Source organism: Alligator mississippiensis, chromosome 1 (assembly GCF_030867095.1).
Source record: "Alligator mississippiensis isolate rAllMis1 chromosome 1, rAllMis1, whole genome shotgun sequence".
Lineage (NCBI taxonomy): Eukaryota > Metazoa > Chordata > Crocodylia > Alligatoridae > Alligator > Alligator mississippiensis.
The window spans coordinates 214,938,389-214,952,630 of NC_081824.1; the positions used below are offsets into that span (position 1 = coordinate 214,938,389).

General features: G+C 48.8%; 1 protein-coding gene across 1 annotated transcript in view; it reads right to left on the bottom strand.

The window, feature by feature from the left end:
* LOC102575296 (N(4)-(Beta-N-acetylglucosaminyl)-L-asparaginase) overlaps positions 1-14,242 on the bottom strand; it is a 43,916-nt gene that overhangs the window by 7,519 nt on the left and 22,155 nt on the right. The gene's annotated exons all lie outside the window — the stretch shown is intronic.

A 14,242-nucleotide genomic window follows, 5' to 3' on the forward strand; every position in this document is an offset into this window, starting at 1 on the left:
AATAAACATACTTTTTTATTATAGAGAGGATTTTTGGAGTAAGTGAAGAATACTCTGACAATGCACAAATGGCTATCACTGGGAGCCTAACAACTCTTCTGCTTTCTCAGCCCAAAACCAAAAGAGGAAGCCAAATGCTACTGCTTACATGCAAAGGACTGCCAAGTTCCCATTACTATCAAAATCCAGTGGCGTTTGGAAAGGAAATGACTGACTGCTGAAAGGCATAACTAGCAGGTGCAGATGGCATTAGAACAAGTTTTTCAATGACTAATCTGCTACAGTCACAACACAGAAAGTACAAATAGTTTTAAGGACAATCATTCAGGTCCTGCCAGCTTTACTGCAGGTCCTGGAAGGACTTAGTTCCAGTCTGGCGTGCAGTGTCTCTTAACTTAAATGAGGTGTCAAATGAATTCAGTGACATACAGAAGGACTGTACAATATACATGTCCCATATATAAATATATGCTAAAGCATCAAGGGAATTCAAGTGAGAAAGGTGATAATATATTGCCTGTAAATCTAAAAATTCTTTAACACAGCCAGAGCTTTCATAGAAAAGCATCTGTTTGCCCTAAAGCATGACACAATCTGTACAAAGTTTCACAATAGTAGGCTAATGCAAAAGTGGTAAGGAAGTTGGAAAAGGAAGTGCTAAGTGTTCAGGAGATTCTATCCAGTGCAATATTAAGCCAGTCATTTGCCCTACGGTTTGCTGTTGTGGTGTCAAAAGAATCTTCAACTGATTTACAGAGAAACCCAGAGCACTAAAAGTGTTCTTAAAGAATGCAGTCTGGGATGCCAGCACCTTGAACATGTCAAAGGAAGACCATGATGGCTATGGATATTGTCCACACTCTTAACCTCTGTATGGATTTGGTGTCTACCTGAAGACTGCTTGCCAAAACTAAACATCACTTTTCATTCATTTAGCCGCTCAAATCACACCCCTCTGTATCTAAAATACTGAGGAAAATGAAACCCACTGTTATATGCCACTAAAACACAGTGGCATACATGTAGAATAAGAACAAATGGTACCTCGATATCTGAAATATGTTGCTACCCAGCCTGATGAACTAAGGTGGAACAGCAGGAAGAAGATTTCCAGTAGCAAAAGAGTTCAACCAGGACTTCTCTCCTTCAGGGTCCAGTAAGAAAGGTTAAAAATCAAATTAAATCTATCTGCCCTATTCCTCCCTTCAATAATCTCACCTCCATAAACTGCAGCATGGCAGAATGATTTCTACTTTTGCACAGCTTTTTATTTTCAAATATCCTAGAAAGACATTAAGTTGACATACTAGTCAGTCATTTTTGAGATCTGGAAAATCTAAGCTTGGTAAAACAGCATTGTGGGATACATGTTTATTTCCTCAATAATTTTGCTATACAGTGCATTTATTTTACAAGACAAAAAATGGTCCTTCTAGTTTCCTGCCCTGGCTTTTCATCCCTGGCTCTAAAAGTCAAGCTAAGTATTTCTATTGGATTCTGATAACACCCTACAAGAGTTGCTGTAGAAATCCATGCACACTAGCCCTCTAGAAGAGTGAGGTTACCATTTTGTGGAATAAGACCAGGAAATATAATTGTACAGAAAGCACTGTCATATGCAAAGGGTTAACAGACTAAGGCAGAGGGCAAAAAAAAAAAAGACTTCCTAATCCCTCAGTTTTATTTATCTAAGATATTTACTTGTAGAAACAACAAGCAAAGTCTTCCAGAGAAAAATGTGATTCTTTTTAAGCTGATATCATCCTTTAATATTTTCAGAACAATACACTGAATTTTCTGTACACTTTATGCCTCTGGTGATGTGATTATATTTTCAATATGGGGCTATGATTAAACTCTCTTCTGTACTATCTTTTCCCTTCCTGCACAGTAATATGGTACCCAAGAAAGATCTTTATCAGACTGACCCAAAGCAACTGTTAAAACCACATTCCACAAATGCTTTTCTCTTTTCCACCCACTATGCATGTACCCACACCTGCTACAAGGGTCACAAAGAAGTGACCTTTCTCTGCTGTCCTTCTCTCGGCATTATGGTTAAGGTGATTCCTATCATTTACTGCAACTAAAAAAAAAGGGCATATGGAACCACACACCCTTCAGGATTCACAGGACACGGGCTGTGTGAGCAAGACAATTAACCAGGCTCTGGAAATGGAAATATGAGCTTTTGTTTTTTTCTGATATATAAAAGACCAGAAACATATTCACATGTTTTTCTCAATTTTTTTTTTTTTTAACACTGAAAATTTAGGTACTTTTTGGCCTTTCAAGCAATCTTATAATCTAGAAGAATGTGATGAAAGAAAGGTAGTGACATTACATGCAGCCAAAGAGGTGACCTTTCGAGGGGAGAAGGCATGGTAATAAAAATGTTTGCAAATCCTTTGCTTTCATTAATATTTTTAATATTAAGCTTTTACATTTTAGTTTTAAAAAAATTATACTAATTTTAATATTTTGCTGCACCACCTAATGTTTTGTGAAGACTCTATTAGGTGTTCTCTTTAGTTAAGGTGTGGCAACTAAGGATATATATAATCTGAGATCCCAGGTTTTGATGGGGGACAATTTCAAAGATGATATTCCTGATATTTCCAAGGTAAAAAATAAGTGGGAGCCTACCCCTCTCCTGCCAAGTTTTTCCAAAAAAACCCTTATAGCCCTTCTTCGCACATCATCAAGTAACAAAAGGGCAAAGACTACTACTTTTAAAAAATTTTCAGGTCAAGATTAAAATTAGTTTTTAATATTTTGCAAGCATAGACTTTCCTTAGATATATTCCTTGTACTTCAGATTTTTAAAATAGTCAGTTTTCCTGAAGAACAAAGTTTAAAAAAAAATCAGCAAGAAGGACCTTTACACAACACTCATACTAGGAGACTGTTCTAGTTTGCATATACCAGCAGTTAGGCTGGAATAACTTTATTTTCTGATGCATGCAAAGGTGGTCTAGTTAAAGCCTAGGGAAGGCCAACACTTTACCTCAGCATGTTCTACACTAAACTTTCAGACAGATTTAATCATCTCGTATAAATTACCACATTCTAACATGTTTATATCCCAATTTAGAAAAGGGCACTAAGAATACTAAGGCAATCAAAGCCTTGACAACTGCTAAGGCAGAATAATAGAGTTCTGATGTAATCAGAAGCAAATTTGGCAAATATGTAGATAAGAGGTATAGAAATAATTCTGGCTCAGATTATATGCTTATTAAAAATTATTTAGATGTATGTTTATGTGGATTATTTGCATATATTATATTTTGTTTTCCAATACATACCTGCTGCAGCTCCTACCTAGAAAAAAAATTATATTACTTGGGAGACCATCTGGAATGTATAACAGCAGCAACACTAGCTGAACAGAATGTTTAAAAACATATTACAGGAAGATTTATACCCATACTTAGAATTCTTGCTAAATATACTTTCATCGTATAGTTATAAATAACCATGTTTTAAAGAGAATCAGAATAGTACAACATTATGACCTCATCCCCAACTCTGCACTCTACAAAAGTCTTAAGGCCCACAAAGTGAAAGCAGAAGGGAACAGTGTTTCTTTCACATACCTCTCCTTTGCTAACATATACAAACAAATTAAAATGACTTTGCTAGGGAACCATCTCATTACCCTTTGGTCTAAATATCCTGCTGGATGGTCTCCTTTCCCTGTTCCTTGTTTCACCTTCTGTTGAGCTGTTCTAGGACACAAAAAACTAAGACTAGAAATAGACATTGCCAAATGAAGTGAATCAGCTGTGCCAGGATGGATCAGCTGTGCTGGGACCCATTTAATTGGGCAAAGTGAATGTCGCTTATTGTCCTGCAGCATCAATGCGCAGGACAACAGGCAAATTGTTCTCCTGGGACTTGAGAGGCCTGCTTACAGGCATTCCTGGGAATCACCATGCAGGATCAGGCCACTCAAGCCCTCGGAGAGCCTGCCTGGCTTTCACCACTTACCCAAATGCATCCTGGAGATCCTAGGGGTGCATCTGGGTAAGCAGGGAAAGCTGGACAGGTGCTCCCATGGCCTGAGATGCCCAATCCTGCTCGGGAATTTCAGCAGTGCCCAGGACTGGGCCCCGCCAGCCCCTGCCCAGAGCAACTAGAGAGTTTGGGCAGCTCCTGGCTACCCGTGCTATCCCTCTATAAAACAAAAAGACATCTGCCACAATAAAGTGGCAGAAATTATAACTACCTTCCATCACAGCCACAAATTTGGGCATTTGTAGCTCAACAAAAGTTATAAATGCCTATTTGCTTTCACTCTGTACCACCACAATTTTTTTTATGGCAGCACAAAGGCAAGGAAAGGCATGGTCTGATTCCACCCTAAGGGTGCGTCCACACATGCAGGCACACGCGCTTGTAGCAGCTCAAACAGCAGCAGCACAAATTTGTGCCAGAGATTTGTGCCTCAGCGCACATGCCTGAACATGCACTTTGGTATGGGGCAACTTGTGCCACTTGGGGCAAACTGACCCTGCCCAGCTCCTCCCAGATCTTGAGCCAGGGGGAGCCAAAGGCTGGGGCCAGCACCAAAAAGGTGCCCTGGCGACCAGATCAGGGCTACTTGCCATCAGGAGCTTCTGAAGCCCAGCCAGTTGGTATCTGGGGACACTAGCTCCTTGGGCCAGCTGGACTGCTGAAGCAGCTCTAACCTAGAGTGGCCCCTGCACTCTCTACCCACTGCAGCAGTCTGGCAGTGGGGGCTGCTGTCTGGCTGTGACCTGCTGCCACCTGTGGCAGCATATTCCCTCTTGGACCTGCAGCCCCAGGGCTACATGCCTGTCAAACCCAGGTGGGTACTGTATGACTGCCTGGGCTGTGGTATGGACACTGCAGCAGAGCTGCCTGCATCTCTGGGCTAGCTGCCAGTGGGCTGTGGCTGCAGAGCTGGCCTTCATGCAGCACTGCTGTCATGTCTTCTGGTGTCTCCGCCCTGCCATCTGGGCAGCTATCAGCCAGAAGATGTGCTTATTTGCAGTGGCCCACTTTGAACTGTTGAAGCATTTCAACTGTTGACCCCAAATGGCCATGAGGTCAGCCACCTTGTCTGCCCTCCAGTTGGGTCACTGGTGCTGGCCCTGAGCAGGTTTCTCAGCCTGGGTCTTGCCACTTGCCTCACCAGCAGGAATCCTGGTGTTCCCTATTTAAAAATTGCAAATTTTCTGATATAAAAACCCACATTTTCTCATTAAAGAGATGGCCATGGCCCCCTCCCACCCTCTCCCATTGATACGCCACTGTATGCACAGCATTAAAAAGTTATTGCGCGGCATGGTTTTTTATTGTGTGTGCCTGTGCATGCACGCAGTTTAGAGGGAACTGTGGAGATGTGGGGTTGGGGAGTGGAAAAAGGGCTGTGGGGGGGATGGGTGTGGGGCTTGTGCAGGGGTTTGGAGTAGTGTGGGTGGATTGTGGGGGAGTCTGTGGGTATGAGGGGACTGCTTGGGAGGGGTGGGTCCCCTGCCCGCCCTCCCCACAAAGTGCACCACAGCCCCCTTGCAGTAGCAGCAGCTGTCACTGGGATACTCATGGCCTGCTCCTAGCAGACCCCTGGCTGCGTGACGCTGCCTCAGACCCAGGAGCTACACATGGCACACAGCGTGTGTCTTCAGGCAGAACCAGGCCATCTCTTGCTGTCACCTGGGCTCCTGGCACTGCAGGCAGAAGCCACACGCTACTGGGCTGGGCCAGCTCCTGCCTCCATGTGTCCTGCACCCCAGCTGGCACCATGGAGGCAGGAGCCAGCTTGGCCCGATAATGCTTGGCTTCTACATGCAGTGCAAGAAGCCCAGGTAACAGAAAGTGCTGGTCCAGTTCTGCCTGAGGGTGTGCACCAGAGGGATGGGATGTGCAGCACCTGGGTCTGAGGTGGTGCCACGCTGCTGGGGGTCTCTGCCAGGAGTGGGCCATGAGTGGTCCCATATAGCTGAGCCGGTAGGGAGCCGCGCTCCCGAGCCGCGCAGCGCGAACAGAGCGCGCAAACAGGGAGGGCTAGGAAGGGGACTGTCCCCCCAGGCCAGGGGGCACCCCCGGGGCTAACCCTTGGGGGGAGCAGGCTCCTGTGGCAGCGGATCCCCCCAGCGGGGGAGCGTAGAGGCAGAACTGCCGGCAGGCACTTCCGGGTAGCCCGGGGCGTCTGATTGGCCGTTGGAGCGGGGCGGGTAATTCAAACCGCGGGCTTTAAAAGCCACGGAGTGACGTAGTTCCCAGCACTCGGGAACCAGCAGCGGGAAGGAGAGGAGGCAGCACACGTGTGTCCCGCACGCACGTGTGCCCTTCTTACCAACCAACTGACCGGAGGCGGCGGCGGCAGCAGCAACAACAGAGGAATCAGCAGCGGGGGCAGCAGCAGCTGATCCCCCGAAGGTAAGTGGGGCGGAGGGACCCGGCGCAGCTGAGCCGGATCCGGAGAGGAAGCCCCCCGGGTCCCATATAGCTGAGCCGGTAGGGAGCCGCGCTCCCGAGCCGCGCAGCGCGAACAGAGCGCGCAAACAGGCGCGCTCTGTAAGAGCACGCCGGCGTTTGCGCGGGCGTTCGCGCCGGAGGGCGGGCCAGGAGGGCCAGGAGTGGGACTCCTGTAGGGGTAGGGCATAGACACCGCGCAGGTCTACAACCAGCAGCTTGTAGAATGGTGTCTACGAGGAGTACTGCTAGGGCCTCTGCCCAGGGGGACAAGGCTACCCGGGGCAGGTCTGAGGCCTCCACCCAGACCGAGCCCATGGGGGAGCCGGTGTCCCCCTACCTCCTGGCCTGTGGGGGATCCCCAGCAGGGCCGGGGGGGGCAGAGATTGGGGGCCCTCACACCTGTCCAGCAGGTGCCCGTCTTAGGGCCCTGGAGGCGCAGGTGAGGGAGCTCCGGGAGGAGGTTAGCAGGCTGAGGGGGATCAGGGAGGCGGAGGATGAAATTGACAGTTATTTCCTTTCCCTGCAGGCCCAGGCACCAAAGGAAGAAGCACCCCGGGGAATACCCTCCACAGCAGAGTGGCAGACGGTCACAGCCAGGACCGGAGCGGCACACAGAGAATCGGTACCAGCTTCTCCAGTCCGACTGGTGAACAGGTACGAGGCCCTGGCGACCCTGCAGGAGATGGAAGGGGAGGAGGACACCCTTGGGCACGAAGAAACACCCCGTTCTTCACACCCCAAACAGATCAAGGGATCCACGATGACCCAGAGGAAGAGGCGACGTGTGCTCGTCATAGGAGACTCCATCCTGAGAGGTACGGAAGGACCCATCTGTCGCCAGGACCCCTCGGCACGAGAGGTATGCTGCCTCCCTGGAGCAAAGATTCGGGATGTGACGGAGGTAATCCAGGCCAGGATCAAGCCCACCGATTATTACCCCATGGTCCTAGTCCATGTGGGTACTAATGATGCGGCCAGGAGAACCCCCGATCTCTTGATGGCGGACTACTGTGCTCTGGGCGGCGTGCTGAAGGAGTTCGGTGCCCAGGTGGTTTTCTCTTCCATCCTACCAGTGACCGGACGAGGAAGACGGCAGGAGAACTGCATCCGAGAGACCAACTGGCGGCTTCGGCAGTGGTGTCTCGAGGCAGGCTTCGGTTTTCTGGACCATGACCCGCACATCACGACGAGGGACATGCTCAGCTGGGATGGGCTTCACCTGTCCCCCAAAGGTAAGCGTGTGTTTTCTTCTAGGTTGGCGGATCTCCTCCGGCGGGCTTTAAACTAGGCTCGTCGGGGGGAGGGGAGTACGAGGGCAGGGGAAGCTGTGGACCACCAAACCATGTGGCACCCACAAGGACAGCCCAGCCTGAAGAAGGAGAACATTGGGAAACTGAAAGCCATGGGGAGGCCAGCACAACAGAACAGGTAAGGAACAAGAAGGTAAGAAACAATGGGCCCCATGGGACTGGGAGCGGGGGGGCAGCAAAGGCGCCAGTCGCAGGGCTCAAGTGCCTATATACTAATGCTAGGAGCATGGGGAACAAGCAGGATGAACTAGCGCTCCTGCTTGCACTAAACACCTATGACTTAGTGGGGCTAACAGAGACCTGGTGGGATTCATCCCATGACTGGGCGGTACATATTGAGGGCTATAGATTGTACAGAAAGGACAGGTCGGGGAAGAAAGGGCGGGGGGGTTGCACTTTATGTCAGTGAGCAATATACATCAACCCTCATCAAGACAGAATCCGAGGCTGAGGAAGTAGAAGGATTGTGGGTTAGGCTACATGGGGGGCAAGGAGAAAGGGATTTGGTGGTAGGGGTCTGTTACAGACCCCCACACCAAGGGGAAGAAATAGATGCGGGGCTCCTGAGGCAACTCTCGGAGACCATAAAAGCTAAAGAGGCGGTAGTCATGGGGGACCTAAACTACCCGGACATCTGCTGGGAGACGCAGACAGCAAGGTCCCATCGCTCACGCAGGTTTCTAACTTGTGTACAGGACCTCCACCTGACACAGGAGGTGTATGGTCCCACTAGGGGGAATGCCATACTGGATCTGGTATTGGCAACGGGAGATGACATGATAGGGGACCTCCAAATCGGTAGCTATCTGGGAGACAGTGATCACCTTATGATAGAATTCAACATAAGACGGCGAGTGGGTAAGGTAACTAGTAGGGTGAAAGTGCTAGACTTTAGGAAAGCTGATCTCATTGCACTCAGGCGATTAGTCAAGGAAGCACTGCAGAGTAGGAGTTTTGATGGGATGGGTGCCCAAGAAGGGTGGCTGTGCCTAAAGGAAACGATCCTTTGGGCACAAAGCAAGATGATCCCCGAGCGAGGCAAAAGAGGGAAAGGGGCCAGGAGGCTTCCATGGCTGACCAGAGAAATCCAGGGCAGCCTAAGGGCCAAAAGGGGAGCACATAAAAAGTGGAAAAAGGGTGAGATCACTAAAGATGAATATACCTCCTCTGCTTGTGCTTGTAGGGAGGCAGTTAGGCGGGCCAAAGCTACCATGGAGCTGAGGATGGCAACCCAAGTAAAGGACAACAAGAAATTGTTTTTTAGATATATTGGGAGTAAAAAGAAGGCCCAGGGAGGAATAGGACCCCTGCTAAATGGGCAGCAGCAATTGGTGACAGATAGAGGGGACAAGGCTGAACTCCTCAACGAGTTCTTTGCCTCAGTGTTCCTAAGCGAGGGGCGTGACAAGTCTCTCACTGGGGTTGTAGAGAGGCAGCAGCAAGGCGCCAGACTTCCATGCGTAGACCCTGAGGTGGTGCAGAGTCACTTGGAAGAACTGGATGCCTTTAAGTCGGCAGGCCCGGATGGGCTCCATCCGAGGGTGCTGAAGGCACTGGCCGACGTCATTGCAGAGCCACTGGCGGGAATATTCGAATGCTCGTGGCGCACGGGCCAAGTCCCGGAGGACTGGAAAAGGGCTAACGTGGTCCCCATTTTCAAAAAGGGGAGGAAGGAGGACCCGGGCAACTATAGGCCAGTCAGTCTCACCTCCATCCTTGGTAAAGTATTTGAAAAAATTATCAAGGCTCACATTTGTGAGAGCCCGGCAGGGCAAATTATGCTGAGGGGAAACCAGCATGGGTTTGTGGCGGGCAGATCGTGCCTGACCAACCTAGTCTATTTTAATGACCAGGTTACGAAACGCCTGGACACAGGAGGAGGGGTGGATGTCGTATACCTGGACTTCAGGAAGGCCTTCGATACGGTATCCCACCCCATACTGGTGAACAAATTAAGAGGCTGTGATGTGGATGACTGCACAGTTCGGTGGGTGGCGAATTGGCTAGAGGGTCGCACCCAAAGAGTCGTGGTAGATGGGTCGGTCTCGACCTGGAAGGGTGTGGGTAGTGGGGTCCCGCAGGGTTCGGTCCTTGGACCGATACTCTTTAATGTCTTCATCAGCGACTTGGACGTGGGAGTGAAATGTACTCTGTCCAAGTTTGCAGATGACACAAAGCTATGGGGAGAAGTGGACACGCCGGAGGGCAGGGAACAGCTGCAGGCAGACCTGGATAGGCTGGACAAGTGGGCAGAAAACAACAGGATGCAGTTCAACAAGGAGAAATGCAAAGTGCTGCACCTAGGGAGGAAAAATGTCCAGCACACCTACAGCCTAGGGAATGACCTGCTGGGTGGCACGGAGGTGGAAAGGGATCTTGGAGTCCTAGTGGACTCCAAGTTGAACATGAGCCGGCAGTGTGACGAAGCCATCAGAAAAGCCAATGGCACTTTATCGTGCATCAGCAGATGCATGACAAATAGGTCCAGGGAGGTGATACTTCCCCTCTATCAGGCGCTGGTCAGACCGCAGTTGGAGTACTGCGTGCAATTCTGGGCGCCGCACTTCAAGAAGGATGCGGATAACCTGGAGAGGGTACAGCGAAGGGCAACTCGTATGGTCAAGGGCCTGCAGACCAAGCCCTACGAGGAGAGACTAGTGAAACTGGACCTTTTCAGCCTCCGCAAGAGAAGGTTGAGAGGCGACCTAGTGGCTGCCTATAAGTTCATCACGGGGGCACAGAAGGGAATTGGTGAGGATTTATTCACCAAGGCACCCCCGGGGGTTACAAGAAACAATGGCCACAAGCTAGCAGAGAGCAGATTTAGACTGGACATTAGGAAGAACTTCTTCACAGTTCGAGTGGCCAAGGTCTGGAACGGGCTCCCAAGGGAGGTGGTGCTCTCCCCTACCCTGGGGGTCTTCAAGAGGAGGTTAGACGAGTATCTAGCTGGGGACATTTAGATCCAACACTCTTTCCTGCTTATGCAGGGGGTCGGACTTGATGATCTATTGAGGTCCCTTCCGACCCTAACATCTATGAATCTATGAGCGCCCCAACAGCTGCTGCTGCAGGCGGGACTGCACCGTGAAGAGGATAAGCTCTTCCAAGCAGTCCCGTCCACTCCCATACAGTTCCTCCACTCAGAGTCTCCCCACCCCCATGTCCCTACTTACCGGGGACACAGCCTGGGGTCTGATCCACACTGCCAGCCTTGCCTCACTCTTATCTGCCCCACCATGGTAAGGCAGCATGCTGGAGCAGCAGGGGCACGTGGCAACCATAGAGATGCTCTAGCCATGTGCTAATGGAAGATGCAGCCCCTGGTTGCTTCAGGGCACTCTCCAGGAATGCACTCTGCACCACTTTTTTCTAGCGTGTTATTTTTTGATACCAGGATTTCCTGGTAGAAATTTTAGTGTCTGCACTGCAAATATACAGTGCAGGGAAAAATTTTTCATTCTTAGAGTGCCTCTTGCAGCATCTCAAACTGCTTTGAGGTGCTGCAACAGGCACCTGGCTCACTCATCTGGAAGCGGCTTAGGAGTGTATTTGCTACATGTTTAAAGCCCCTCAACAATATGAGATTAAACCATTATATTCCACATGCTTACTTCTAATGATAATTCTAATTGGCGCTTGCTTTCTGGGATCCAGAATGAACTGCTGCTTAGTGCTTCAAATTTTCTGATAGAATATCAGAGATATTGACAGTCTGCTTCTGCCATGGAACTTCCTTGAATAGGAAACCATTTTTATAAGTGGGCTGACAGGGTGATTCTGCTCATTAATATCACTTTTCAGAAGCCTTTTCTTAGTTTTGTTTGTTCAGTTTAGACAGATTCCCAAATGGTTGGCAGTGAAAGATGATCAGCTGAAGACAGTTAGCAGCAATGTCTAGGCTAACTGGAGCAGAAACTGCTGCAGAAGAATCTGTAACAGACTCTTCAGAGGAAGATTTGTACCTTTCCCTTTAACCAAAAATTCCCAGGTATTAGTGGAAACACCTGGACCCCAAATCTGGTGCATTTATTCATAGCCAAAATATATTTTAGTTCATCTATTGTACCCCAGAAACATTGCAAAAGTGAAAGGAAAAGCATTTAGATTCATGAACGCAAAAATGTCTGCTAGAGTAATAAGAGAAGTTTCACTGTCTTCTTTCACAGTTTTGTAGGCTATATTAAAAAAGATGGTCACCCTGACCTTGAAAAAAGCCTAAGATAGGTTTAAAACCTAAGATAGGTTTAAAACCTGAAACTTGGCATTATGCATTCTGAACAAGGACTAATACTGTACTTTGTTTTTATTCAAACACTCTAAAATTACAGATGTGCAAGATTAATGCATTAAGCACATGAATCACCTTCAAATCCTTAACTTCAGAAGGATGTAAGAAAATTTAAAAGTTTGGTTATCTGAAAGACTGTAAAATCTAGAGGCCCTCACTTGCACACATGTTGCATGATATTAGTTAGCTATACTTTGCTGTAAAAAGGGTTTTTTACAGTAACAGTCTTCCCCACAAACTTTGGGTAGAGATAAAGCATAAGTCATTTTTACCTCAGCATAACTATTTGAGGGAAGAACTATTGTGTTTTCTCTCGACTAGGACTTAGGAAGGAGAGGATGCTTTGCTTTACAATAAAGACACATATTAACTCTTGATTATACCTCCCACAGGGGATGAAGAAATAAAGAAGGAGACTGGTAACCCAATCTGGCAGTCTGAGGAAAAGCAGCTCCCTGTTAGTAATACAGCAGAAGAGCCTCTGAGAAAATTAAATCACCATGCCCAGTTAGTTATTAAAGGATAGGATAGAAGCCCTGAGCGGAACATTGTTTAGGTAAAACCATTTGTTCAACAAAAGGAGCAATCTAAAGGTATCAGAGCAATTCCTACTATGTCTAGATTCTGGTCCTGTAACTGGATCCATACAGATAGATCTATGTGCCTTTGGGGTACAGGTAGAATGGTGCCTGCACAACCTAACTGCAGGATTTAGGACATAGGGAATATGTTGAAAAAATATTATTATACCCATAGCTTTAGGTAGAAATCCTTGTTTAGCTAAATATGTTTTTGTCCTATGTATTCAGCTGCTAGTTAATGTGGCAGCAAGTGAGTCTGTTCAAAGACCTCTAGCTTCTAAATCAGGGAGTTCTTTTATCATGCGTAAATGCTGCTTACACTTTACCTGCAACAATGGGCGTGTACAGAAGTGCTCTATGCACGTTTTACAGCGCTGTAATTTAGAGCACTTTTTCTAGCGCTATAAAGTTACAGTACTCTGTCGGTGGCAGGGGGGCCTCTGAACCTCCCTGCACTTTCCAAGCTAGGAGAAGGGGGTGCTCCACAGCATCCTGTAGCAGCAGGAGACTGTGGACAGTAGCAGACCAGTGGAGAAGACAGGGCTGAGATAACAGGCTGTTACTCAGCCTCTCATCCTACCCAGCCTGCTCCCTGCCCGCCACTTCCTCCCCCCCCGGCCCTGGAAGCAGACACTGCCACGTGCCTGGTCCCCAGCCATGCAGGGTCTCAGGTTGCGTGTGTGTGGCCACTTCAGCATGCATGCAGGTCTTTCAGCATGCATCATAACCCATGCCCCTACATGCACACCACACCATGTCCTAACCCCCCTCCCCTTCCAGGGTCTTTTGCTCATTCCTCCAACCCCCCCAAAGTTTTGCTGGTGAGTGTTGATTTGTTAAAAGGCAACATGTTCTGACACTGATCATCTGGGGTGGCAGGAGCTGCACAGGGCCTGAGGGCCCTCAGCACAGACCCAGTTCTTCCAGCTGCAGAACAAGCTGTGCTCCTGGGAGCTAAGATGTGCCCTCCCCTCTTCCCTGGTGGTGCCAGGAAGCACTAACCAAGTTTGCAAAGCCCACAGGATACTGATGGAATTGCCAAAAATTTGACCAGTGTACAAAAGTTATTTACAGCTCTGTAGGTTGCCAAAGTGCTGTAAAATACAGTAGGCCTGTGGGAAGCAGCAAGCATTCGATTTGGCCGATTCAGAGGGACAGCGATTCAATTCGGTGATTTGAATCACTGTCCTTTTTCAATTCGGCTGATTCGGATTTGGAGAGTTGGCTGCCAAATCGGGTCTAATCTCTTCTGAATTGAACAGGCAGCAGCAGCAGGGGTGTGGCGGTGGCAAGTGGGGCCCCACCACCCGCCCAGTCCCCCAGCCCCCTCCCATGGCTGTCCTGCCTGGCCCCAGCATCCCAGCACTTAAAAAAACAAAAACAAAACGAAACAAAAAAAAAAGCCCCGCACTCAGTGGCTACAGCAGTGGCAATTGAGGCCTCTGGGAGCTTGTGGCAGAGCCTCCCCATGCAGCATGATAGCAGGGGGCAGCGGTGATCGTCCCCCCGCCTGGCACCCACACAGCAGCTGTCGCATCACGTAGGAGCAGGGCGGCTTGGCAGGGTGCTGCACGTTGTCCTGGAGCCTGGCAGCACTCAGCCTGAGTGGCCCC